This window comes from Pelodiscus sinensis, chromosome 4, assembly GCF_049634645.1.
Source record: "Pelodiscus sinensis isolate JC-2024 chromosome 4, ASM4963464v1, whole genome shotgun sequence".
In the NCBI taxonomy this organism is placed as follows: Eukaryota; Metazoa; Chordata; order Testudines; family Trionychidae; genus Pelodiscus; species Pelodiscus sinensis.
The window spans coordinates 101,435,715-101,461,257 of record NC_134714.1 but is presented as its reverse complement, the minus strand read 5'-3'; the positions used below and the strand labels follow the sequence as shown (position 1 = coordinate 101,461,257).

At 44.6% G+C, this 25,543-nt stretch overlaps 1 protein-coding gene across 10 annotated transcripts in view; it reads left to right on the top strand.

The window, feature by feature from the left end:
* Positions 1-25,543, top strand: part of BMAL1 (basic helix-loop-helix ARNT like 1) — a 123,116-nt gene that overhangs the window by 22,919 nt on the left and 74,654 nt on the right. For 7 of the 10 annotated variants that reach the window (XM_075927850.1, XM_075927852.1, XM_075927856.1 and 4 more), the window contains one exon: positions 24,073-24,162. The exons of the other annotated variants lie outside the window; for them this stretch is intronic. The gene's annotated coding sequence lies outside the window, so the exon portion shown is untranslated. The remainder of the gene's footprint in view (positions 1-24,072; positions 24,163-25,543) is intronic. 10 annotated transcript variants of the gene reach the window in all.

Sequence of the window (25,543 nt, the reverse complement as noted above, 5' to 3'; positions counted from 1 at the left end):
AAGAAGTGGGTTGTGCCCATGAAAGTTCACGATACCATCTATATGTTTTGTTAACCTCTAAGGTGCTGCCAGACTGTTTGCTGTTTTTTCAGTTAGAGTAACTCGGCTACCCCTCTTAAGTGCTCTGAGTAGTTATTAACAGTTCACAATCCTGCTGGAAGGGCATAACAAGTGGAGTTCCGCTGGGCTCTGTTTTGGGACTGGTTCTGTTCAGTATCTTCATCAACAATTTAGATGTTGGCATAGAGAGTACACTTAAGTTTGCAGATGATACCAAGCTGGGAGGGGTTGCAAGTGCTTGGGAGGATAGGGCCAAAATTCGAAATGATCTGGACAAACTGGAGAAATGGTCTGAAGTAAATAGGATGAAGTTTAATAAGAACAAATGCAAAGTTCCTTCCACTTACAAAGGAACAATCAGTTTCACATAGACAGAATGGGAAGTGATAGTCTAGGAAGGAGTACTGCAGAAATGGATCTAGGAGTCAGTGGACCACAAGTTAAACATGATGCAACAGCAGAAGTGGGCAATAATTTTGGAAGGGGGGCCACTTCACAGATATTATTCTCATCTATTCACTTAAACTTTTGTTTGCCTGAGGATTGTATACATTGGATTGATATATTTAGCTAACATTTTGTTAAACTGAGGTATTTAAAAAATAGGCATATTTTAAAGTTAACAGTTCACAAATTTTCATAGTATGAATTTACCTTTAGAGACTTCCATCCCCATGACAAAGAAGGGGAAGAACATCGTCGCACACAAGCTCGTCGGCCTTGTGAGAAGGGTTTTAAACTAGGTTCAAAGGGGCAGGTGACAAAAGGAGGGAGGGGAGTGTGAATGAAAGGGCTCTTTGGAAAAAGTGCTAAAAAGAAGAGAAATGGAAAAGTATAACAGGGTCATAGGGTAGTGTTCCCTCTAAGGTGTGTGCCTGCGTGGCCTCACAAAAAAAATTCTAAGCCTACTCAACTCCTTCCCAGAGCCACTCAGCAGCACTGACCTTGCTGCTGGATCTGGAAGGTGAGTGGCATGGCTGCTCCCATGGCTGGAGCCACGTGGCTGGGGCTATGTTGGGAGATGGCTGTTCAGGCTGCCCCTGGGGCTTGTGGCCAGGTGGCAGGCCAGCGGGTGTCTGCTGCCGGAGTTGGGACCACGGACTGCCACCAGTGTTTGCAGCCACGTGGCGGGTGGGTGTCTACTGCCAGGGCTTGTGGTTGTGAGTGTGGGTGGGTGCCACAGGGGTTTGGAGCTGCGGGAAATGGGGTGCTGCTGCTGGGGGTTGAGAGTTGCTGCCCAGAACTTCAGGCAGTGGCCACATGGAGGGCGGGTTGCTGCTCTAGGGCTGGAGCTATGTGGCTCAAACAGTTGGGGTTGGGGTAGAAAATACAGAATTAGGTCAAGTTCTCCCCAGCTGGTGATTTACCTGGCTAGGTTACTATAGTAGTGTCTTTTTATACACTCAAGACATTTGTCTAACTGTTGAGCATGAACTGGCCCAATGATGACTCTGGTGCATGTGATTCTGTTGTTTTCAGCGTGTGCACCCGGGGTTCTGAAAAGCTGCAACTTCAGTCTGTTGTAGCTGAGTTATCTATCAACAGGCTTGGCTATGTCTATACTAGCAACTGAGAATGACACCGCTTAAGTCCTTCAGAGGTGTTAACGCCTCGTCTCCCGAGACACAAGTTTTGCGGTGGCAAGTACCAGTGTGATCAGTGTGTGGTGGTGTACAGGAGTGCTGTCCTGAGGACAATGGGAATCGTGTCCATTGGGGGTGAAAGTATTTTGTCAGCAAAAGAGCTGTTACACAGCAGCTTCACTGCCGACTTCTAGCGGCATGCATGTGTTGCCACCAATCCCAGGAGCTAGTGCTCTGTCGGGATGGGGGCAGGGGCAAAGAGGGCATTTTCTTTGGGATGCTGGATGCGTTGACACTGCATCCGTAGTTTGAAGTAAGCTTCACAATTTGCATAGCTCAAATTCCATATCTTATTTCAAAATTTGGTGCTGTTTACAGTGTCAGATTTTGAAGTAGAGTGTTATTCTGAAATGTCCTTTAATCCTGGCAGAACGAGATTTACAGACACATCCAAATAGCATGGCTGTTATTTCAAAAGGTACTTTGAAGTAGCGGGTGCGCTGTCGAGATGCAGAATATGCTATTTTGGGATACCAGAAGTATCCCGACATGCGCCGCAGTGTTAGATGTACCCTCAGTGATTCTAAAGGGCCTGGGGCTCTTGCCGCTGCTGCCACAGTATGAGCAGTGCTGCAGTGTGCTTATTCTTGGCCTCCTTTGACTTCTGTGGGCAGTGCGGCTTTAGAGCAGCCTTAAGGCTAATCTAACATACTGAAAACTTGTCAGTATTTTCTTATTTGACCAATATCCAAGAATATTAAAGGAACTGGCACATGAACTTGCAAGTCCATTAGCAAAATTTTTTAATAAATCTCTAAACTCAGGGGTTGTACCATTTGACTGGAGAATTGCTAATATAGTTCCGATTTTTAAGAAAGGGGGAAAAAAAGTGACCCGGGTAACTATAGGCCTGTTAGTATGTAAGATCCTGGAAAAAATTTTGAAGGAGAAAGTAGTTAGAGACATTGAGGCTAATGGCAATTGGGACAAATTACAACATGGTTTTACAAAAGGTAGATCGTGCCAAACCAACCTGATCTCCTTTTTTGAGAAAGTAACAGATTTTTTAGATAAAGGAAATGCAGTGGATCTAATCTACCTCGACTTTAGTAAGGCATTTGATACAGTACCACATGAGGAATTATTGGTTAAATTGGAAAAGATAGGGATTAATATGAAAGTTGAGAAGTGGATAAGCAACTGGTTAAAGGGGAGACTACAGCGGGTCATATTGAAAGGTGAACTGTCAGGTTGGAGGAAGGTTACTAGCAGAGTTCCTCAGGGATCAGTTTTGGGGCCAATTTTATTTAATCTTTTTATTGCTGATCTTGGCACCAAAAGTGGAAGTGTCCTAATAAAATTTGCGGATGACACAAAGTTGGGAGCTATTGCCAATTCAGAAAAGGATCGGGATATCATACAGGAAGATCTGGATGATCTTGTAAATTGGAGTGATAGCAATAGGATGAAATTTAATAGTGAGAAGTGTAAGGTTATGCATTTAGGGATTAATAACAAGAATTTTAGTTATAAGCTGGGGACACATCAGTTGGAAATAACGGAGGAGGAGAAGGACCTCGGAGTCCTGGTTGATTATAGAATGACTATGAGCCGCCATTGTGACATGGCCGTGAAAAAGGCTAATACGATCTTGGGATGTATTAGGCGAAGTATTTCTAGTAGAGATAAGGAGGTGTTAGTGCCATTATACAAGGCTTTAGTGAGACCCCATTTGGAATACTGTGTGCAGTTCTGGTCTCCCATGTTTAAGAAGGATGAATTCAAACTGGAACAGGTACAAAGAAGAGCCACTACGATCCGAGAAATGGAAAACCTGTCTTACGAAAGGAGACTCAAGGAGTTTGGCTTGTTTACTTTAACCAAAAGAAGGCTGAGGGGGAACATGATTGCACTTTTTAAATATATTAGAGGGATAAATACCAGGGAGGGAGAGGAATTATTTAAGTTTAATACCAATGTGGACACAAGAACAAATGGATAGAAGCTGGCTAGTAGGAAGTTTTAGATTTGAGATTAGACGAAGGTTTCTAACCATTAGAGGAGTGAGGTTCTGGAACGGCCTTCCAAGGGAAGTAGTGGGGGCAAAAGATCTATCTGGTTTCAAGATTAAACTAGATGGGTTTATGAAGGGGATGGTTTGATGAGATAACATGATCTTGGTAACTAATTGACCATTCATTATCAGTGGGAAATAGGTCAATGGAGGGATGATAGGAATTACTATAGAGAACTTTCTGGGTGTCTGGCTGATGAGTCTTGCCCACATGCTCAGGATTTAGCTCATCGTCATATTTGGGGTCAGGAAGGAATTTTCCTCCAGGGTAGATTGGCAGAGGCCCTGGAGGTTTTTTGCCTTCCTCTGTAGCATGGGGTACAGATCACAGCTGGAGGATTCTCTGCATCTTGGGGTCTTCAAAGTATTTGAAGGCTTCAATATCTGAGAGATAGGTGAGAGGATTATTCTAGGAGGGGTGGGTGAGATTTTGTGGCCTGCACTGTGCAGGGGGTCAGACTAGATGATCATAATGGTCCCTTCTGACCTTAAAGTCTGAGTAACATTTAAAGTCATTCACGTTGTTAATTATCCTTGTTTTAGTGTTCTTTCTTCCATAACATTTTAATTATATAAATTAACTTGGGTGGCACACATCTGAACAAATGCAAATGACCAAACTTACTCCGCTCATGGATGGAAAATCTTAGAAGAAACACGGTCATAGGGGCAACGAGAATGATAAGAGTAGGAGAATCTGCTTGCTATCTTAGATGGCTCTACTAAATCCAAACAGGATGGGACAAAAAGGGTGTCTCGAGGAGGCAGAAACATTGTTCTCCTTGGCCTCTGAAGATAGAACAAGAAGCAATGGGCTTAAACTTCAGCAAGGGGGGTTTAGGTTGGACATTAGGAAAAACTTCCTAATGGTCAGTGTGGTTAAACACTGGAATAAGTTACCTAGGAAGGTTGTAGAATCTGCATTTCTGGAGATATTTAAGAGCTGTTTAGATAGACATCTATCAGGGATGGATCTAGACGGTGCTTGGCCCTGCCGTGAGGGTAGGGAACTGGACTCGATGACCTCTCAAGGTCTCTTCCAGTTCTTCTTATTTTTCATAGAACACTAGAACTGGAAGTATTAATAAACATCAGGACTCTGCACTTGAAGCCAGGCCTGCTGGGTTTTTGGGATACAACCGTGGGTATCACGGCATACCACCATATTGGGTTGCCTGGGAATTCACAGGGTTGAGGAGGCCAGTTTCTGAGGCTTTGTAATTTGCATCCTGACAGACCCCCTCACTCCTGTTCCTGATTGGTTGGTGACTACTTACTGTAGGGGTGGAGAATCTTCTTTGGGTTGGGAGCTGCTGACCCACAGAAAAATCAGTTGGGGTCTGCACAAAACTGAGAAGCAAAATGCACAAAAACAAACCCTCACTTATGTGCCCCTGGACTGAGAAGGAGAAAGACATTTCTCTTTCACACCAGAGCCTGGGGGGCCCACGCTAATAGATTTTGTGTGCTCTAGCTCCACAGGGTGGACAGCAGGAGGGTTGGAGTGCCAGTGTGGGCTCCCTAATGTTGGGGGGAACCTTGAGCCGGGGGGGAGGGGCGATCCAGGCAAGCGGGTGGCCGCGTCAGGCCACTGGGCCTTATGTTCCCCACCCATGACTTACTGCTTCTCTTCTGGCCTTTCTGAGCACCAAAGCATTACCCATTAATTGTTGTTCAACCATCCTTACTTGTATTGGTTCCATGATCCTAACAGGAATCACTATGAGAATAGTCACATCGCTCAAGGCAGAAGTTCCTGGGCCATGCAGTCTCTATGGTGGGGTGGAAGGGTGGGGAATCCCTTTTTTGGGCCAGGTGCCACTAATCCACAGAAAAATCAGTTGGGGTCCAAGCACAAGGGAAAGCCCCCCCCCTCCCCAAACTCTCACTGACATGGCCTCTGACTGAAAAGTGGGGAGGGGGGGGGTTGTGGGGAGCACTCACTTCACTCTCCTTGTGCTCCAACATAGCTTTTATGATGTGGTAACTGGCTCTGTGGATATGGGAAAGTCAGTGGATGTGATATACCTTGACTCTAGCAAAGCTTTTGATACAGTCTCCCACAATATTCTTGCCAGCAAATTAAGGGAGTATGAATTGGATAAATGGACTGTAAGATGGATAGAAAGCTGGCTACACTGTCAGGCCCAACGGGTAGTGATGAACAGCTCAATGTCAGGTTGGTGGTCGGTTTCTAGCTGTGTGTCCCAAGGATCGGTTCTTGGACCAGTTTTGTTAATGGCCTGGATGAGGGGATGGATTGCATCCTCAGCAAGTTTGCGGATGACACTAAGCTAGGGGGAGAGGTAGATATGCTGGAGGACAGGGATAGAGTCCAGAGTGACTTGGACAAATTGGAGGATTGGGCCACAAGAAATCTGATGAGGTTCAACAAGGACAAGTGCAGAGTCCTGCACTTGGGACGGAAGAATCCCAAGCATTGTTACATGCTGGGGGCCAAATGGCTAAGTAGCAGTTCTGTAGAAAAGGACCTGGGGATTACAGTGGATGAGAAGCTGGATATGAATCAACAGTGTGCCCTTGTAGCCAAGAAGGCTAATGGCATATTAGGTTGCATTAAGAGGAGCATTGCCAGCAGATCCAGAGATGTCATCATTCCCCTTTATTCGGCTCTGGTGAGGCCACGTCTGGAGTATTGTGTCCAGTTCTGGGCCCCCCACTACAAAAAATATGCTATTGGAGAGGGTCCAGCAGAGGGTGACCAAAATGATTATGGGGCTGGAGCATGTGACCCACGAGGAGAGGCTGAGGGAGTTGGATCTATTTGGTCTGCAGAAGAGAAGAGTGAGGGGGGATTTGATAGCAGCCTTCAACTTCCTGAAGGGAGGTTCCAAAGTGGGTGGAGAAAGGCTGTTCTCAGTAGTGACAGATGGCAGAACAAGGAGCAATGGTCTCAAGTTGTGGTGGGAGAGGTCCAGGTTGTATATTAGGAAAAACTATTTCCCTAGAAGGGTGGTGAAGCACTGGAATGGGTTACCTAGGGGAAGTAGTGGAGTCTCCATCCCTAGAGGTGTTTGTCTTGGCTTGACAAAGCCCTGGCTGGGTTGATTTAGTTGAGATTGGGATTGGACTTGATGGCCTTCTAAGGTCTCTTTCAGCTCTATAATTCTATGGGCTTCCCACTGTGGGTGGGTGAGAAGCCTTGCGGGCTGGATCAGATCAAGCCAGTGGGCTGTAGTTTCACCATCCCTGCTATGGTTGTAAAATCCTAACTAATCAGTTAACCAGTTCAACGTAAGGCTAACCAGTTAATTAACTAAGCAGGATCTTGCTCTCCGTCCCCCTCTCCTCGCAGTGCAAGTAGGGGGCAGCAGGAGCCATCAGTCGTGTGGGGCTTCTGATTGCCTGATGGTAGGGAGGGTTAGCAGGAACTGGCAGCCCAGCTTGGGGAGGTGCAGGTAGCAGCAGGAGCCAGCAGTTCAGCGTGCCGGGGGGGTGGAGGGGAGTAGTATTGGTGCTGTAAGCTGCCCATCCTCAGTGTCTTCAGCGGTGGCAGCTTGTGCACACGATCTCCTGTGTTTTCTATCTTCATGGCCACCCAGAACATATTACTTCAGGTTAGGAGTCCCAGTTTGTCTCATGGTTGGGAGGGCAATGTTGAACTTACTGGAGGTGCATCTCCATACCTCAACCACCTATTTTCTGCAAACAGATGGCCAATCAGAAAGGAAATCAGATACTGGATTAGTACCTAGCAATTCTCCCTCTCCCTCCCCCTTTCCCTTCTCCCAGTCACATGTGGAATAAATTTTTTGTGCCCTGGGGTATGCGTGAATGTACACTACCAGTAGAAACACATGTTCCCAGCTACTGCCAGCTGTCAGCACTCTGCTTTCATCAGCTGGGTGGCATTTGAGTCTTTCCTGCATAAGATAATCTATGGTATCACAGAAACTTAGTGGGATAAAACTGATGAGTGGAATATTGATAGAGAAGGGAAGAACAGGCAAGAAAAAGGGAGGAGGTGCTACATTATAAATAAAAAATATATACACTTGTCCAGAAGGAAGTGAAAAGACACATTAGTTGATATAAAACTAAGGCTATAAAAGGGGTAAAATATAGAGGGGACCTCAGGGTAGGGATCTATTCTAGACCACCACATCAGGAAAAAGGAGGTGAGTCCCTTCTAGAACAAAAACACGAAACATGACAATAAGGGACTTCTACTCTTCCAGCAGATGTCTGGGTAGATAGAAGACAAAATACAAACTTTCCAGTACATTCTTGGAACATAGTGTGAAAAACTTTTGCTTCAGAATGTGAAGAAAGTGATCCATTCTGAAATGACTATACATTAATAAAAGGAGCCAAGGAAGGTTCCAGGGGACATGGAAAACAGTAGGAAGGGATTTAATAAAGAATACTCTACAGCAACCTCTGCTGAAACAGAGAAACCCAGATTGTGTACCCACTGTGTAAAATACAATGCAAATTTTTAAAGTGTGTTGCTTAATACATTGGCGAGTAAGGTTGAGAAGGGTTTTTTTTTGTTTGGTTTTTATTTTTGTTTGGGCCTCATTAATTTGATAATTGATTTACCTACAGAATTTGTATGGCTGGTGTGTGTGTGTGTGTGTGTGTGTGTGTCTGTAAATATATATAAATAAAAACTGGCAAAACATGAAGAGCTACGTGCCTGTTAAATAAAGAGAGCAGTTTATTTCCCAATACATCTGGACACAGAAGAAAGGTGAACACGACAAATAGAAACTTAAGAAAAGATTAGATTTTTTTTTCTTGCATATCCTAACCTTTTAGAATTGGCATTCCATTTCAGTTTCTTCCTACAATAAAATAGTAAGAGGCTTCCCCACCTTTTTAGTATAATTAACAGTAGAGCAGTTGCTCCCCAAGACTGGACTAGGGTGGTGAGGTCCATGCCTTGCTATACCCCTGTAGAGTAAATGGTACAACATGGCCAAAAGATAGCAGGTTTTCCACTTTTGGCAGCGGATCAGGAGCAACATGGTTCAGTATGTGCAAATCAGGAGTTTTTTCAGAGCCCAGGCATTCCCACTTTGTAAGAGATTTGATCCAAAACCCACTGAAGAATCCTGTTTATTATTTATCCAAAACTGATTTAAGTAAATGGAAGAAGTTGACTTTGTTGGGCTTTGTATCAGAACTTCACTTAGAATAGTAGAAATGCTGTGAATCAGACTTACTCACACATGAGGCCAGCTTTTCATTCCTCAACTAGCCAGAAGGGATCCTTAGGTGGCTCAGAGCTGCTGGGACAATTTTTTTGCCATCCTGCTCTCCTGTAGTTGGTACATTGGATGCAGTGTTAGTCAGTTACAATAGAGAGCTTAGAAACCAAGTTTATTCTAACTTAGGGACGGATTGTGATACCCTTACTCCAACTGAATAGCACCTTACTCTCCAATTGTATTAGCTGATATTCATAGAGTAAGGTGCTATTCAATGTGAGTAGGAACACCTGAATCTGGCCCACAGCATCTTAAAGACCCTGCAATTCAGGAGCTTTATCAGATCCAAGGCATTCTCACTTAAGTGATTTTGATCTATTTATTTACTAGAAGACTTACCTGGCATTGCTTGCTTCCTTAACTCAAATAAGTTTTTTCTTCATTTAAATTGTTGTTTGGTGTTGTGGCTGGGAATGAGGGAGAGAGGATGCCCGAGGCTGCTGTAGTAAGAGAAGGTGGGGGTTCAGGTGAGAAGTACCTGTCCATGGCTGCTGCAGTGGTCACAGTCAGAGAAGGGGTGTCTGTCTCCTGGCTCGAGGACCAACAGACACACAGATACAAAAATGGACAAATACTCTGAAATAGATAGCTGTCTCTTTCGCCACTTCTGTCCCCTGCTGGCCCAATGGGATTATAGTTGTCCCAGTTCCCATCTCTGGCCCCTTGATGCCCTCTCTGTGGTCATTCTAAAGTATAACTCTCTCCTTTCTGATCCCTCCCTTTTCATTTTATGAGAAACAATCGAATTCCATGCACATCCTGTTGTCCTGGCATAACCAAACCCTTGCTTTAAGTTATGATGGAAGCTGCATTCCAAATTTGGTGGTCCTAACTTATAGTTTGAGGCGTTCTTGAACAAATGAGCTCCAGAGGGACAGACACATAGACAGTTTCTAATATATAGTAGATTTGATCTTGAGAGCAAAGTGCTATTTTCCCTCCCACAACGAAGAAGAAGAGTCTTTAGAACAGTGGTCCCCAACCTTTAGAGCCTGCCGGGTGCCAGGGGGCGTGGCCGTTCGCCTGCCGGGCGCCAGGGGGCGGGGACACATGCATGCCTGGTGGCGGCCCCCCCCATAGCCGCGTGCTCAGGGGCAGGGCCCCCCCATAGCCACGTGCTCGGGGGCAGGGACCCCCCCGCAAGTGCCGCGCGCCTGGGGCCGGTGCTCCTCCCAAGTGCCCCGCTCCTGGTGCCGCGGCCCCCCCCACTGCAAGCGCTGCGTACCCGGGCCGGCACTCCTCCCATGCGCCCGAGGCTGGCGCCCTCCCCCCCCCAGCGCCACGCGCCCAGGGCATGAGCGGCCAATTCATAGCGCTCCCGGGGCCAGCGCTTACCATGCTCCCGGCCGGCTCTGGCACCACGTGCCCGGGGCCAGGCCAGGCCCAAGCACTTGGCGGGTGCACACAAATGGCCATGGCGCCCGCGGGCACCGTGTTGGGGACCACTTCTTTAGAAGGATTGAAATAAGTGAATATTTAAATACACAGTGTCCGCATAAGGTGTACAAATCCAATTAATACCTATGCCATTAGTTAAATATAACTACAGGTTAAAACTCTCTAGTCTGGTGCACTCTGGTCCGGCAACATCTGTGGTCTGGCATGAATTTAATTAGCCAGATATCCATTTATCATGGGTGTGGCCATGTTTCCTGCAGTCTAGTAAAGTTTGTTTACAGCACTCAGTCCTGGCTCTCTGTTCTGTGTTCTTATTTAGCTCTAATTTACCTCTTAAGGCTACATTTATACTGCATCTCTCTTGTGTAAAAGCCTATGCAAATGAAGTGCAGATTAGCATATTGCCCCACTTCATTTGCGCAAGAGCCATTCTTCCTGAAAAAATGAAGAATGACTCTCGTGCAAGAGGGGATTTTTGTGCAAAAAGGAGCAGTCTAGACGGTTCCTTTTTGCGTAAAAGCGGCCCTAATTAATTATGAAAATGAAGAGCAGCAATATGCTAATCTGTGCTTCATTTGCATAGGCTTTTGCACAAGAGGAATGCAGTGTAGACGTAGTTGAAATGTCTTCTAAGACCACAGTAAGCAGTGGAAGTGTTGGTAAGGCTTCTAGACGATATTGATCTTCAGTAGTTTGGCAAATTCTCTGGTTTGGCTCCAGTCAGGCCATGAGAATGCCAGACTAGAAAAGTTCAACCTGTACTAACATTGTCGTACAGCTTAGTATTTTTGTGTGAAATTTCAGGATCTCATGGTGAGAAAGATGTCTCCAACCATTTTAAAGAAAAACTGGGTTTTTTTCAAATCGAAAATGTTAAATTTTCCAAGATCATAGTTGGTCTGCTTTAAGCCAATTTTTAAAATATTCTTGAATAAGCTAGTTCATACTATGCAATTCTTAGCTTCTGAGACATGAAATATTACTATGAAAAAATGTAGATTTTTCTTGATTTATGCAATTATCTACTTTTAATCCAAGGATTTTCCATAAACAAAACTAGCGTCCCTGCCGTGATATTTCTCATGGAAATTGTTCCACAAATATGGTCTGTCACTGTGAAAGAATGCTTTTATGTTATGACATGCTTGTGATTCACAACAAGACTGCATAAAATTTCTTTTGCAATGAATAATAATATGATGGCAATAGTTGAATCTTGCCCTAGGTATTGCTCAGGCTGATAGTGCTTGCGTAAAGATGTCTTGACTCCCAGATGGGTGCCAAGGAAGAGTTAGTTGACCTACTTTTGCTCTGACCTTGATTTGCTCACTGAGATGTTGGTGTTCTTGTGATCAGATTTGCTGCATGATTAAGCCAATCACGTGACGACTGGCACTTAAAAGAAAAACAAAATACAGATGAACAGTTAGATTTGCTTTTAGTGCTTGATTTGCCTCACTTACATTTCAGTGCACCTAGTAAGAATGAAGATAAAATACATTTTTAAAAAAGAAGTGCTCAATTATAGACAGAGAGAAGAGGCAGAGTGTAATGTGGTGACAACATGCTTTGGGTTTTTTGTTTTTTTTTTCCTGGAAGTTTAATCAGGAAATGCTCTATATGGCATTCTTTCAAGTAGGTCCTTGAAGTATCTTGGCAACAAGCTCAGGGTCATAAATGGAAGAATTTGGCTGTGTTTATGTCTGTCTGTTTATAGTGTGTTATAGTAGTGTAGTATTGCATTATTTCTATAATATTTTGTGCAGTTGAATAATTAGCAGCTGGAGGCTGAAAAAAGATTCTAAAATGTACCTTTTTACATTTTTTTTAAAGTATTTTAATTCTAAGCTGCCTTGTAATAGTTATTTGGGAGAACATGCTAGTGATGCTCTGATTATGGGGTTGACAGTATTTCCATTTTAAACTTCATTTCAAGGGATTTGTAACATGTCTGTTTTAAACTGACATGAGTCTGAAATGTAATACTCTGGCTTTCAAAACTGAAGTGAGCATCGTGGAGGAAGTGCTATAAAATTTGTTGTAAATCTATATAGGTAAGTATTTTATGTGTGTGTTTGCTTTTCATTTGATTACCCATATCCTTTGATATTGTTTACTTTTAGGAACATTAACTCTTCAGGTAGACGTTTTTTGCTTTTTATATATTTTCAAATATTTTTAGGACATTTAATTTTCAAACATTTAATTGCTAGATACACAGAAGTGTTTTGAATAGAACTTCAGAATGTAGCTTCATGTGTGAAAACTTACTCATACAAAAAAAAACCCATGCTGTTCCAAATACAATCTTCTGTTTCTCAGTACTGCTAGTGACCTTTAAATTGGTTTTCTTTTATATGCCATATGTGATGCTCAGGTTTCTCAGGATGGAGAGTTATGCCATGCCCCTTCCCCCTCCCCCCCCCCCCCCCCCCACCTGGAGCAGATTGCCACAGGGAACAGCCAGCCATTTTGAGCAGCCTGGTGCTGCAGCAGTAGGGCGTCTGCTTTGGGGTCCTGCAGTGCTGCTGGCTGGAAGCCCCCTAGGTAAGCACCTTCCAGCTAAAGTCTACCTGTGGCTCCCCAATTCCTCCCTCCCCCCCAACTCACAGGTCACCATCCAAGCCCTCTGCCCCCTTTCCTCTCATCCTCCATGTCACAACCCCTTCCAAACCCTGTAATAGGGATGTTAGATAGCGAGTAATAGAATAGTTGACTAACTGCATGAATTCTTAGCAGTTAGTTGACTATTCTGTAGTTCTTGGGTGTGGGGCCGGTAGCCAGTGCAATTCGGCCCTACTCCCAGGGAGCCTGTATCAGAGGCAGAAGCATAAGGTGCCAGTCAGGAGCCAGTCCATAAGGGCAGTCAGTTTTAAAAACCAGCTCCCCTCATGGACTGGCTGCTTGCCGCCCTGTACTGCTGCCTCTGATATAGCACCCATGTCCATGGGGAACTTGGACCCCCTAGTCTCCGGGATAGGGGCAGCTGCCGCGAAGCAGCCCCTGACCGCGGTGGGCCCAGGCTTATTGGTTAATCTAGTCGATAACTCACAAATATTATTTTTAAACTTTAACCTCTTTTTCTTATTACACTAATAAAATTTTCAAATGAATCCTGAGTTTAGCATCTTTGTGCAGCTGATTTTGGTCTTGACTTTGAGTTCTGATTTTTGCTGGTTTGTAAGAACTTTGTAAATATAGTTTGTTATAGTTAGCTTTATTGTTCAAATTAACTGTAATGTTTTAAAAACAATGAGTTGTCTTGTGGTAGCTTAGAGACTAACAAAAATCTTTTATAAAACGACTTTGAAAAGGTGGCGTCTAGCTTCTTCTGGCCAAGCAAATCATTTTAAAAGCCCCAAAATAATTCTTAAACTACATTTAAAAATAAATCCATTGATACAATTGCATCTTCCTGGTATATGGTGCCCACCATAAGGTTGAAACTAAAACGCAGTCCTGCCAGTTCGTTCTTTTGTTATAAATGTCATGGGGTTTACTGTTCTTTTTTTCTCAGAGCCCAGGCACCTGGGATCATGTGCTCATGTGAGTACCTTAGTGGTTGTGTTTTTTCATTTTAACTAAAAGGCTACTCGGTGGCTTCAGAGCAAAGCTTGAAAACATTAATTCTTCTTCGAGAGAGATGTCCCTGGGGGTGCTCCACATTAGGTGTAGGCACGTCCCAGCGCCACAGAGCGGATTCTTGAAAGCAGTGCAGTGGGGTCTCATTGCTACCCCTGGCACCATCACACATGCACGGCCACCCTCCCTTCAGTTCCTTTATACAGTCCCCGGCTCCAGACAGACCCCGGCTCCAGACAGACCACTGCAGTACTCTTTGATCCTCGTTAGTTCTTAGACATAGACAGGCAAATTAGTTAACTCCAAGTTCTTCTTCCTAGTTGGTCTTAGGTTCTTTTATTTAAAAAAAAAAAAAAAAAAGGCTGTTCACCTCGATTGGCTTCTCTTGCCATTTTAATATCACCGGGAGCAATGGGCTCACTCGGGTTTAAATGCTGCACAAACTGCAACAATGTGATGCCGGCCTTAGACAGCCATGATAAATGTGTAAAATGGCTCGGGGACTCTCCTGCTCAACAGGATTGTCCACACTGCTCTAAACTTAAGGTTTGGACACAGAGAGACAGAGACCTCCGTTTAAAAATGATTATGATAGAGAGGGGCAAGCATCCTTCCTGAGACCCAGGCGGTCAGCACATTGCCAAGGACGGGGGGAGGGGGGGGCAAATCACTCAAATCCCCAAAGAAAAGGGCCACTTCTCTTCCTCAAAATCTACACTCGCCTAAATGGCACTCCAAGGAAAGGCAGACAGCAAAAACTGACAAGTTACGCCTTAGTACCTATGATAAACCAGGCACCTCTGGTGCAGACTGAGCTCACCACAGACGCATCTCACGTGTTGCCCATCCGGAGGCTATAGCCCACATAGTGCCTGCCTCACAGAACTCTGCACCGAGCACAGTGCTGACCAGCACTGCACCTGAGATAACTGTGCTGAAAGCGGTTACCACGGCACCGCAACAGCTGACAAGTTAGTCATTCAGCACTGCACCGCCTTTGCTGTCCCCAACAACTCCTCATGCAGCATGCTCTGCTCCTAGAGTATCACAGGTGCCTCGGCACCTTTCACTCCTACAATTCCCTACAGGCATCAGAGAGACCTGGTAGTCTCCTCAGCTTTTAACTGTCCGTTTTTAAGCATTGACAAACCATCGTATTCACCACGATTGAAATACACATCACTGCATACTGCGTCATCAACTGATGTTGATGATGAGCCAGAGGTTTTCTCACCCCAGCTATTCCTATGGACAGAGGCATCGGGACACTCACTTCATTCTGATTTTCCCGACCCTACCAGTGACAGCATGGCCCTTTTGGCCCCATATCCATGGATATCACCATCCATGCTTTACCTACCCCAATGGCAATTTTGGAGCCCGTGGCCTCAATATCACAAAAAGAGATGAAGCACGCTGTGAAAGCACTTTCTCCTCAGTCCAGTCCCCTCGAATTGAGAGGGAATGGAGCAAAAGTAATGAACATCACTCCACAAATTCGGGTCCGGAGGCATTGCTTGACATAGCCTTGCCCGTCGCAGACAGTGAGCTGCTTATGCTACTGATCTCAGCAACCGCAGAGCACTTTACCTCTTTTCAGGACCTTTTTAAGAGAGTTGCAGCCGATTTAAATATCGACATGGAGGAAGTGCAGGACACACAACATGAGCTCACAAATATCCTGCAGGCGACGCCTTCTTCAAAAATGGTCTTTCCCATTAACTTAGCCATACTGGAACCTGCTGTCTGTGAAAATTGCTCTAAATGGCTCAGCAAAGAAATAAGCAACAACAAAACCATTCCACACCATCCAACAAGTATTACAAAAGACTTGACACACTCAACAAAAACGTGCACACATCAGCCACGTTGCAAATGAGAGTGGCCAACTACACAGCACTCCCTGGTAAATATGACTTCAATAATTATGCAAAGCCTAACACCTTTATTAATGATATACCAGACACCACAAAGATTCAGTTTAGAGTGATTGTCACAGAGGGTCAGGCAATATCGAGAACAGCTCTTCAGGCTGCCCCAGACACAGCTGACACAGCTACAAGAGCAACAGCTGTGTCAGTTATAAGACATGCCTCATGGTTTAATTCCTCTGCCTTCCCTTGCAAAATTCAAGTACCTGTTCGAGGGTGAAAAGCTCTTCTTATTGAATACCAACAACATCCTCCACTCAACAAAGGATTCCAGGGCAACATTACACTCTCTTGGCATTCAGACACCTGTAACAAGGAGAAGGCACTACAGATACCAACCATACCAGAGGCCAAGATACCCACATAACATTTCCAAAGGCAAGTCCACCTGCCATACTAACAATGTGGCTGTGTTAGACACCACCATCAACGGTCTCAGACCCTTCAACCATCTGCCTCAGCTATAATAAGCAAATTTGAGGAGTCTTTTGAGAGACTGAAAACCATCTTACCTCCTCCAGAGCTCCTAAATACAGTAAACTTCCGATAATCTGGCACCTTTAGGACCCAGGAGGTGCCAGATTATCAGATATGCCGGACTATTGGGGGGGGGGGGGTTATGAGGAGTCTGGGGTGGCATCCCCCCCAGACACCCTCATAGCCCCCCCTTCCGATAGTCCGGCTCTGCCCCAGGCGTCCCCGATTCAGCCGCTGCTGGTCAGTTTCAGTAGCGTCTGAATCTGGAACACCTGCGGCAGAGCAGCTGGGGTGCTGCCGGGTTGGTCCTGTAGCGCCGCCCCTTGGCGCTGCGGGACCAACCCAGCAGCACCCCTGCTGCTCTGTCCCAGGCGTCCCCAAGGGGCGGCACTACAGGACCAACCTGGCAGCACCCCAGCTGCTCTGCCCCAGGCGTCCCCAAGTCAGCCACTGCTGAAACTGACTAGCGGCTGACTCCAGTAAGCCCAGGGCAGAGCTGCTCTTCCCCAGGCTTCCTGGAATCAGCCACTGGTCAGTTTCAGCAGCGGCTGAATCAGGGAAGCCGGGCGCAGAGCAGCTCCAATTATCCGGCTGCCTGGAGCACTTCTGGGTTCCCGATGGTGCCGGACCATCAGGAGTGCTGGAGCATTGCATGCCGGACCAGTGGAGTTTTACTGTACTAGGAAACCTTTCACTTACTGTCTGCCACTATGTTTTGGCAAATGGCTCAACATCGCATCTGACCAAATGGGTGTTACAGACAATTTCTTTTAGATAACACCATCCCATTTCTCTCCTTCCCCTCCTCCCCACTCCGTCCCTCTTTAGGGACCCCCTCACAAGACCATACTACAAGAGGTAGATAACCTTCTACAATTGGGCACTATAGAACTTGTTCACATAGATTACTGGATTTTATTCCCATTAGTTTTCTCACCCAGGGGGGAAAAAAACCGGGGCTGGTGCCCAATCCCTGATTTGAGAACCCTGAACAAATTTGTAAAGAGGCAAAAGTTCAAAACGGTTACACTATTCACCATTATTCCCGCTCTGGAGCTCAGTGACTGGTCTCTTGACCTACAAGATTCATACTCTCACATGCCTATATGACATACGCATAGATTTTTTTTTTTCTTCGTTTCACCTTACGTTTGCATCATTACCTATGTTACCCTTCGGACTTTCCACGGCACCAAGGGTTTTCTCCAAGGTGCTAGCAGTGGTCACGTCCCACCTCAGAAAATGTGGCATCACCATTTATCCATACCACGACGATTGCCTCATCAAGGCAAGAACCAGGCACGATTCCTATTGCTGTACCCATCTGGTACAACAGTGCTTCCAATCACCAGGACACCTGATAAATCAGAACAAATCAGTCCTTAGGCCTACTCAGTCCATACAAGTCATTGGGACTCGTTTCGAGTCGACCTCAACCATTGCCTCCCTACCTCCCAACAAGTTCCTGCGAATTAGTTCATGCGCTCCGCGTAATGTCATGTGTGTCAGCCCACAGCTGCCTATAACTTTTGGGTCATATGGAGTCTTGCAACTCTGTGGTTCCCCCATGCCCATCTGTTCATGAGGTGTATTCAGGGATGGCTCAGATCGGTCTACATGCCCAACCTACATTCAATGACCAAAATGTTGTCAATCCCCCAACCCAGTAAAAAGATCATTACTGTGGTGGACAAAACCGTACAATCTATGCAGGGGCATACCCTTTCAAACCGCAGAACCCACAGTGGTTATCACCACAGATGCCTCTCTTGCTGGTTGGGGAGGGCACATGAGACCTCACAATCCAGAGCCTATGAACTTCAATAAAAAGGGCACTGTATATCAGTGTCCTCAAACTGAGGGCTGTCTGGCTTGCATGCCAGCACTGTCTTCCCCACATCACTGGAATCCATGTCAGAATATATACAGACAATACGGCCTGTAGGTTTCATATAAACAGGCAAGGTGGGGAATGATCCCACGCTCTATGCAAGGAAGCCATAGCACTCTTGAATTGGTGCTTTGTTCATGGCATCTCCATAAGCGCATGCCACCTCCCTGGAGCCCTAAACACAACAGCGGATGCCCTAAACAAAGCTCTACCTCAAGATCACGAGTGGCAGATCGACAGTTCAGTCTGGACAGACCTATTCACAGGGTGGGCCACATAGATCTATTCACCACCAAAGCGAACAAGAAATGCCCACTTAACTGCTCCAGGGTGGGCATGGGGAAGCACTCTCTCAGAGATGCTCTCATTCTCAAGTGGAATGCTTCCTTGCTCTATGCATTCCCTCCGTGTTCCCTCCTCAACAGAGTACTCATCAAAATATGGAGGGACAGTGAGGACTATTATCCTAATAGCACCTTGTTGGCCCCAACAACTCTGGTTTCCCCTCCTGAGCAGAATGGCCCTAGATTGATCGATCACGCTCCCATGCAGCTTGTGTATACTATTCCAACCAGGAACCGAGGTTCCTCACCCTCAATTCCCCATTCTTCACCTCAAAGCATGGTACCTCAATGGTTCATGGGTGTAGAACTGCAATGTTCACAGCAGGTGCATACTGTGTTACTACACAGAAGGGCCCCTTCAGTGAGGAAGATGTACTTTAACAAGTGGTCTTGTTTGTACATTGGGTGTCCTCCCACAACCCAGAATGCCCCCTGCCTACAGTCCTCAATTACTTACTTCACCTCAAGCAATCACAACTTTCCCTGAGCTCAATCAGAGTACATCTCGCAGTAATAACAACCTTCCATATGGCAGTTGATGACACTACAGTTTTCTCACATCCCATAACCAAGCACTTCCTCAGTGGCCTACAGGCCCTATATCCTGACATTAATACGTCACGGGAACCATGAGACTTACATCTGGTATTGGCCACACTCTCAAACCTCCATTCAAATCCATGGCCACATGCTCCCTTCTCCATTCAGTGCTCAAAATGGCATTCCTAGTTGCAATAACGTCAGTACGTAGGGTAGGTGAGATGGCTGCCCTAATGGCAGGTCCACCATTTACTATCTTCTTTAAGGACAATGTCTCTCAATGGACGCTCTCAAAGGTTTTACATAAGGTATGCGCTGCTTTTCACCTTAACCAAGCAATGCACTTACCTCTATTCTTCCCTAAGCCTCGTGCCTACACCTTCAAGGCATAGATTGATACCCTCAACATCCACAGGGCACTTTCCTTTTATCTCCATATAACAAAACTCTTCAGGTCGTCCCCACGACTCTTCGTCTCCATTGCAGAACATAACAAGGGGCATCTGATATAATCTCAAAGACTATCCCATTAGATCTCTGCATCACCATGTGCTACTCTCTCAATCATCTACAAACTCCTACCTCAGTCCGTGAAAACTCCATGAGAGCGATCGCCACTTTGGTCGCTTACCTGAGGAAAGTTCCCATTGACGATATATGTGCTGCTGCTACATGGACATTAGAAAAAACGTACGCTAAGCACTATGCGCTTTCCTCCGGCCCACTTCACACTCTAAGAGTAGCAAAGGCCATACTACAGACAACTTACCTGCCTGATCCAAAGTCTCTACCTCCATTGCACAAATTGCTTTGCAATCACCTACTGTGGAGCTCTCCAGGGAGGTGTCTCTCTCGAAGAGGCCGTTACTCACCTTGGCTGTAACTGACATTTTTCCAGGTGAGCATCCTTGGGGGTGCTCCATTACCCTTCCTTCCTCCCTCCCCTCTACTTTGGGCCAACCAAAAAAAAAAAAAAAGGCTTTTCTACTATGCCAGGTTCTGGATAGAGAAGGAACTGAAGGGAGGATGGCTGAACATGCGCATTGGTGCCCGGGAGGCCACGCTCTGCGCATGCACAGCCCCAATGCACTGGTATCAAGAATCCGCTCTGTGGCACTAGGATGCACCTACACCTACTGTGGAGCACCCACAGGGATGCCCACCACGAAGAACGTCAGTTAGTCAAGGTGAGTTAACCTCCTCTTTTAAAGGCTCAAAAACCAGAAGGCAAACGAAAATGCAGCACTTGTGATTTTTTTTTTTTTTTAGAAAAGAGTATTATTCTTTGGCAAACCTCATACTTATTTTGGGCCTGACTCATCATTTTGAGTAGTTGGGGTTGTCAACTCTGGATTCATCACGTTTCTGTCTAGACCATGGCCATCACCTTGACCAGGGAGTGCTGAACTCTGTCCAATTGTGTGGGGATTTTATATATTGACAAAAGAAATTAGAATAAGTTCACTATTTATTGTTAATGATCGATGGGTAAAATTTCCTGACTTAGGCTTCTGAATGTCATTTAGAAAAGTGATATAGGTTGATTTCAAGAACTATTTTCTACATCATCTTAAAAAAAATCTAGCTTCCTAAATATTTAGAAAGCAAAATTATATCTCCACAACTGTGACCTCACTGTTATAAATAATTTTGTTGACAGTTTGTGAGGTGGTACTGTAAGACACAAAGCTACCAATATTCGTTTTCTGATGTGGCATCTCTGTTACTGCGGGGTTGCAACTATGAAAGCTCTTTATTTAAAAAAAAAAAATCCTCTCCTAATCTCTTTGTGGATGAATAGTCCTTTAGATCCACCCAAGATACCACATTGTTCATCCAAGATCTTTTTCTGACTTTTGTGTTCTTCTGTCTTCAGCATTTCCTTTCACACCTCACAAACATACATCCTCTGCTGAATCCCTTAAAATATGCCTAGCAAATTATTTTTTTCATAAATCTGACTGGCATTTGCTGAATTCCAGTTATCTCCCAAACTTTGTCATTAGTTATGCAGTCTATCAGTGACATTTTCAAAATTCTTCTGTAACAACATTAATAGTTTATTATTGCTTGAGTATATGTGTTTACAGTCATAATTTAACATAGTCCCAGTGAATGTTCTTAAGAATTGGATTTTAATCTTCAGATTTATGTCCCTTCTCATTAGATGCTTATTGTTGCAGAATGTGTTGCACTCTTCCTATTGTGGGGTTGACTTCAGCATCTGCTCTTTCATCTTCTGAGATGATGCTTTAAGCAGCAATAATTTGCCATTTGCTGTCCAGATAGTTTGAATCAGCATTCAGATATGCTTACATCTGGTAAACAGTCAGTTCACAAGGCTTTGCAGTAAGCTGACCTATCCAAACCTCACTTACATAAATCCATACAATAAACATGTTATAGCGGTGGTATCCAAATTTTTCCTGTCATGCCCTCCCCACCAATAATGAAATTTGTCCATCCCGCCCCTCCATTACTGCACTTAGCAGAGTTGACTCAGCAGAGGAACTTGGGCTGAAAGTAGAACTGAGGGTAGAACTGGCCTGGGGGAAAATAGGGAATGAGGTCAGAGCTAGGCTGCTGCAAAAGAGGTGGAACTGCAGCTGGGGGGAGAGTTGGGCTGGAGGCAGTGAAAAGAGGTGGAGTAGAGCTGTGGCTGGAGGCAGACTAGGGTTGGATGGTGCTGCCTTCCTCTCCCCCCTGTGGGGCTGGCCTGAGCCTGCCATACCATCCCCATATGTTCCACAATGCCCTGGGGAGCACACCCCACAGTTTGGGGACCACTGTGGTAAAGTGTAACTGGATCTATGTTTGCAGATTACTTCAGTACTAAATATTGTCATGTTTAGTGATGCACTCTGAAGGTAAACAATCTCAATTTGACTAAGGGCCAATCAGAGGATGGGCTCATTGAGTCATTATTAAAACTCCTGATATTAATATTTCTAAGTTTGAGATAAAGCTGCAGAATACAACACTGTAGCTTGCCAGTTGGTTTATGCAATGTTTTCTACAGACTTGTACTGTCTACAGAATTATACAAACCTTCATTTATGTACAAACAAGCCTTGTAAATTTTCGTTTGCCAGAATAAATCAAGATTCCATTTATGATCCACAAGAGTCCTGCTTCTTTCAGTCTTTGTGAGAGACACGTTAATAAAGGCAACAAATAGTCTGGTAGCACTTTAAAGACTAACAAAACATGTAGATGGTATCATGAGCTTTCATGGGCACAGCCCACTTCTTCAGATGACCAGAGTGTTGGATGTCGAGAACTAAAATAAATAAGGGAGAAGGAAAGGGGGGAGGGAGGGAGGGAAGAGACAAGAAGAGTCCGCCCCCACCCCTCTTCTCCCCTATTTATTTTAGTTCCTGACATCCAACACTCTGGTTATCTGAAGAAGTGGGCTGTGCCCACAAAAGCTCATGATACCATCTACATGTTTTGTTAGTCTTTAAAGTGCTACCAGAATATTTGTTGTGTAAGTTTATCCTGTACCCCCGATGTTAATAAAGGCATTAGTTTTGTGTAATGATGGTATGGGGAAAATGTGTCTAATGATTGTGCTGTGGGGAAAAAATTCCTTCCTCTGTAAATGATTTGTCATAATTTTTCTTTTAACTTTATTCTGTTAAAAGAATTCAGTTCTTCATGATGGATGTATGGTGTGTTTCTTAACTGGCTGAGTTTCCTACTTTTTTATTTTTTCATCAATCTGCTGGTACAATTCCAGTTCTGTAATTTACTGCCTTGATTCTATGGCATTTGGCATTGTAATTGAATTATACAAGATCTGTTTGTTTGCACAAAATATGCTATTAAGATTTGTTTGTCCATGGTATAAAATTTTGGAGTGGGTTGAATTGTCAGTGGACTTTTTTTTTTATCTAGAAGTGTGTAGAAACTATATGATTGTGTTCTATGCTATTTGCTTAAATTGTTTTAATTTTGAGGGTGGAGTTGAAGTTGCTTTGAAATGTTTAGGATGTTTGATAACTTGCCGAAATTTTATTTATAAAGTTATAAAGAATCTTACTCTTATCTCAAGGGGAAGAGAACACTTTACAAATGTAATCTCAGATGCTGCAGTATGATTCTCATAGGGGCCTTATTGCAGGATCAGGGCCTTATTTTGTAGACTACTCCCTAACCAGTATTCAGTGTTTCTTTTCAGTATGGCTGCCTTTTTTTTAAACACATCTAATTTGCCTTTTTAAAAACATATCACTTAATTCAGAATATTATGGCAGAATTTTAGCCTATGAAGATTAACCCCGTGTATGTGCAGCCAGGAATTAGAGGGCTCAGTTAATCATTGCACCTTGTGTAGTCATTTACACAAGTGGAAAGTTAGTACTAAGTGCTACCATTTTGATTTGTTAGTGTGTTGCACTCATTTTACATCGGTGTAATAACTGCACCTGGTACAAGATCCAAAGAGTTTATTGGAAAAACTTTAAAAAACTCACAAATAGTCCTGCAGCACCTTGGAGACTAACACAAATGTAGATGGTATCGTGAGCTTTTTGTGGGCACAGCCCATTTCTTCAGATGGAGTTTAGGGGGGGTCAGTCCAGTTTTTCAAATAAATAGTGCAGAGAGGCTGGGGGAGGGGAGGGAGAAAATGGGGAGAGAAATTGTCCTTTAGAGTGTCCATGCTAAATGAAGCTGATAAGAATACTTTAGTACCCACTACCTTTAGGATGTGGAATATAGTGGGCCATCAGGCCAATGTCTTTCTTTAGACTTCTGTCCTAGGCATCAAACTTGTAAATGAAGTTAAGTTCTGAAATTAGAACTTAACTAAGCTGGCTTTTGCAATTGCTTTGAAATGATATGGTGACTTTGAGATCCATTAGTGAGTGCCCAGGCAAGTTAAAATGTTCCCCAACAGGTTTTTCTGTGTTGCCTTTTTGGATATCTGATTTTTGTTCTTTAATTCTTTCTCATAGAGACTGTCCAGTTGGGCAAATATACATGCCAGAGGGGCATTGCTGGCACTGAATGACCTAGACCACACTAGTGGATGTGCAGTTGTACAAGTAAGAGTTTACTTTTAGTCATGTCATCAAGATGATGCAGGACTTGACTTCAACTAATCTAGAGAAAGTATGGGCCGTAACTCTCCTAACTATAGAATCACAGAATCATAGGGCTGGAAGAGACCTCATGAGGTCATGGAGTCTGCCCCCTGCCCATAGCAGGACCAATCCCAACTAAATCAACCCAGTCAGGGCTTTGTCAAGCGAGACTTAAAAACCTCTGAGGATAAAGATTCCACCAACTCCCTAGGTAACCCATCCCAGTGCTTCACCACCCTTCTAGGGAAATAGTTTTATTAATATCCAGCCTAGACCTCCCCCACTGTAACTTGAGATCATTGCTCCTTGTTCTACCAGCAGTCACTACTGAGAACAGCCTCTTTCCATCCTCTCTGGAACCTCCCTTTAGGAAGCTGAAGGCTGCTATCAAATCCTCCCTCAGTCTTCTCTCCTGCAAACTGAATGACCCCAAATCCCTCAGCTCTCCTCGTAGGTCATGTGCTCCAGCCCTCTAATCATTTTGGTTGTACTCTGCTGGACCCTCTCCAATGCATCCACATCCTTTCTGTAGTGGGGGGGGCCCAGAATTGGACACACTACTCCAGAGCTGAATAAAGGGTAATAATCTATTGACAATTCTCCTCCTAGTACAACCTAATATTCCATTTTCTGTCTTGTCTACAAGGGCACACTGTTGACTCATCATAGAGCTGGAAGAGACCTCAGGAGGTCATCAAGTCAAGCCCCCTGCCCAAGCTTCTCATCCACTGTAATCCCCAGGTCCTTTTCTGCCAAACTGCTATTTAGCCATTTGGTCCCAATCCTGTAACAATGCTTGGGATTCTTCCATCTGCAATGCAGGACTGTACACTTGTCTTTTTTGAACCTCATCAGATTTCTTTCTCCAGCGTATCTACTTCTCCCTCTAGGAGAGTGTCCTCTGCAAACTTGCTGAGGGTACAATCCATCCCCTCATCCAGGCCATTAATAAAGCTGTTAAATAAAACCGACCCTAGAACCAATCCTTGGGGCACTGCACTAAAAACCGACCGCCAACCTGACATTGAGCCGTTGATCACTACCCATTGGGCCTGACAGTATAGCCAGCTTTCTATCCATCTTACAGTCCATTTGTCCAATCCATACTCCCTTAACTTGCTGGCAAGAATATTGTGGGAGACTGAATCAAAAGCTTTTCTAAAGTCAAGGTATATCACATCCACTGACTTTCCCATAGCCACAGAGCCAGTTACCTCATTATGGAGGCTAATCAGGTTGATCAGGCACGACTTGCCCTTGGTGAATCCATGTTTACTAGTCCTGATCACTTTCCCCTCTTCTGAGTGCTTCAAAATGGATTCTTTGAGGATCCCCTTTGTGA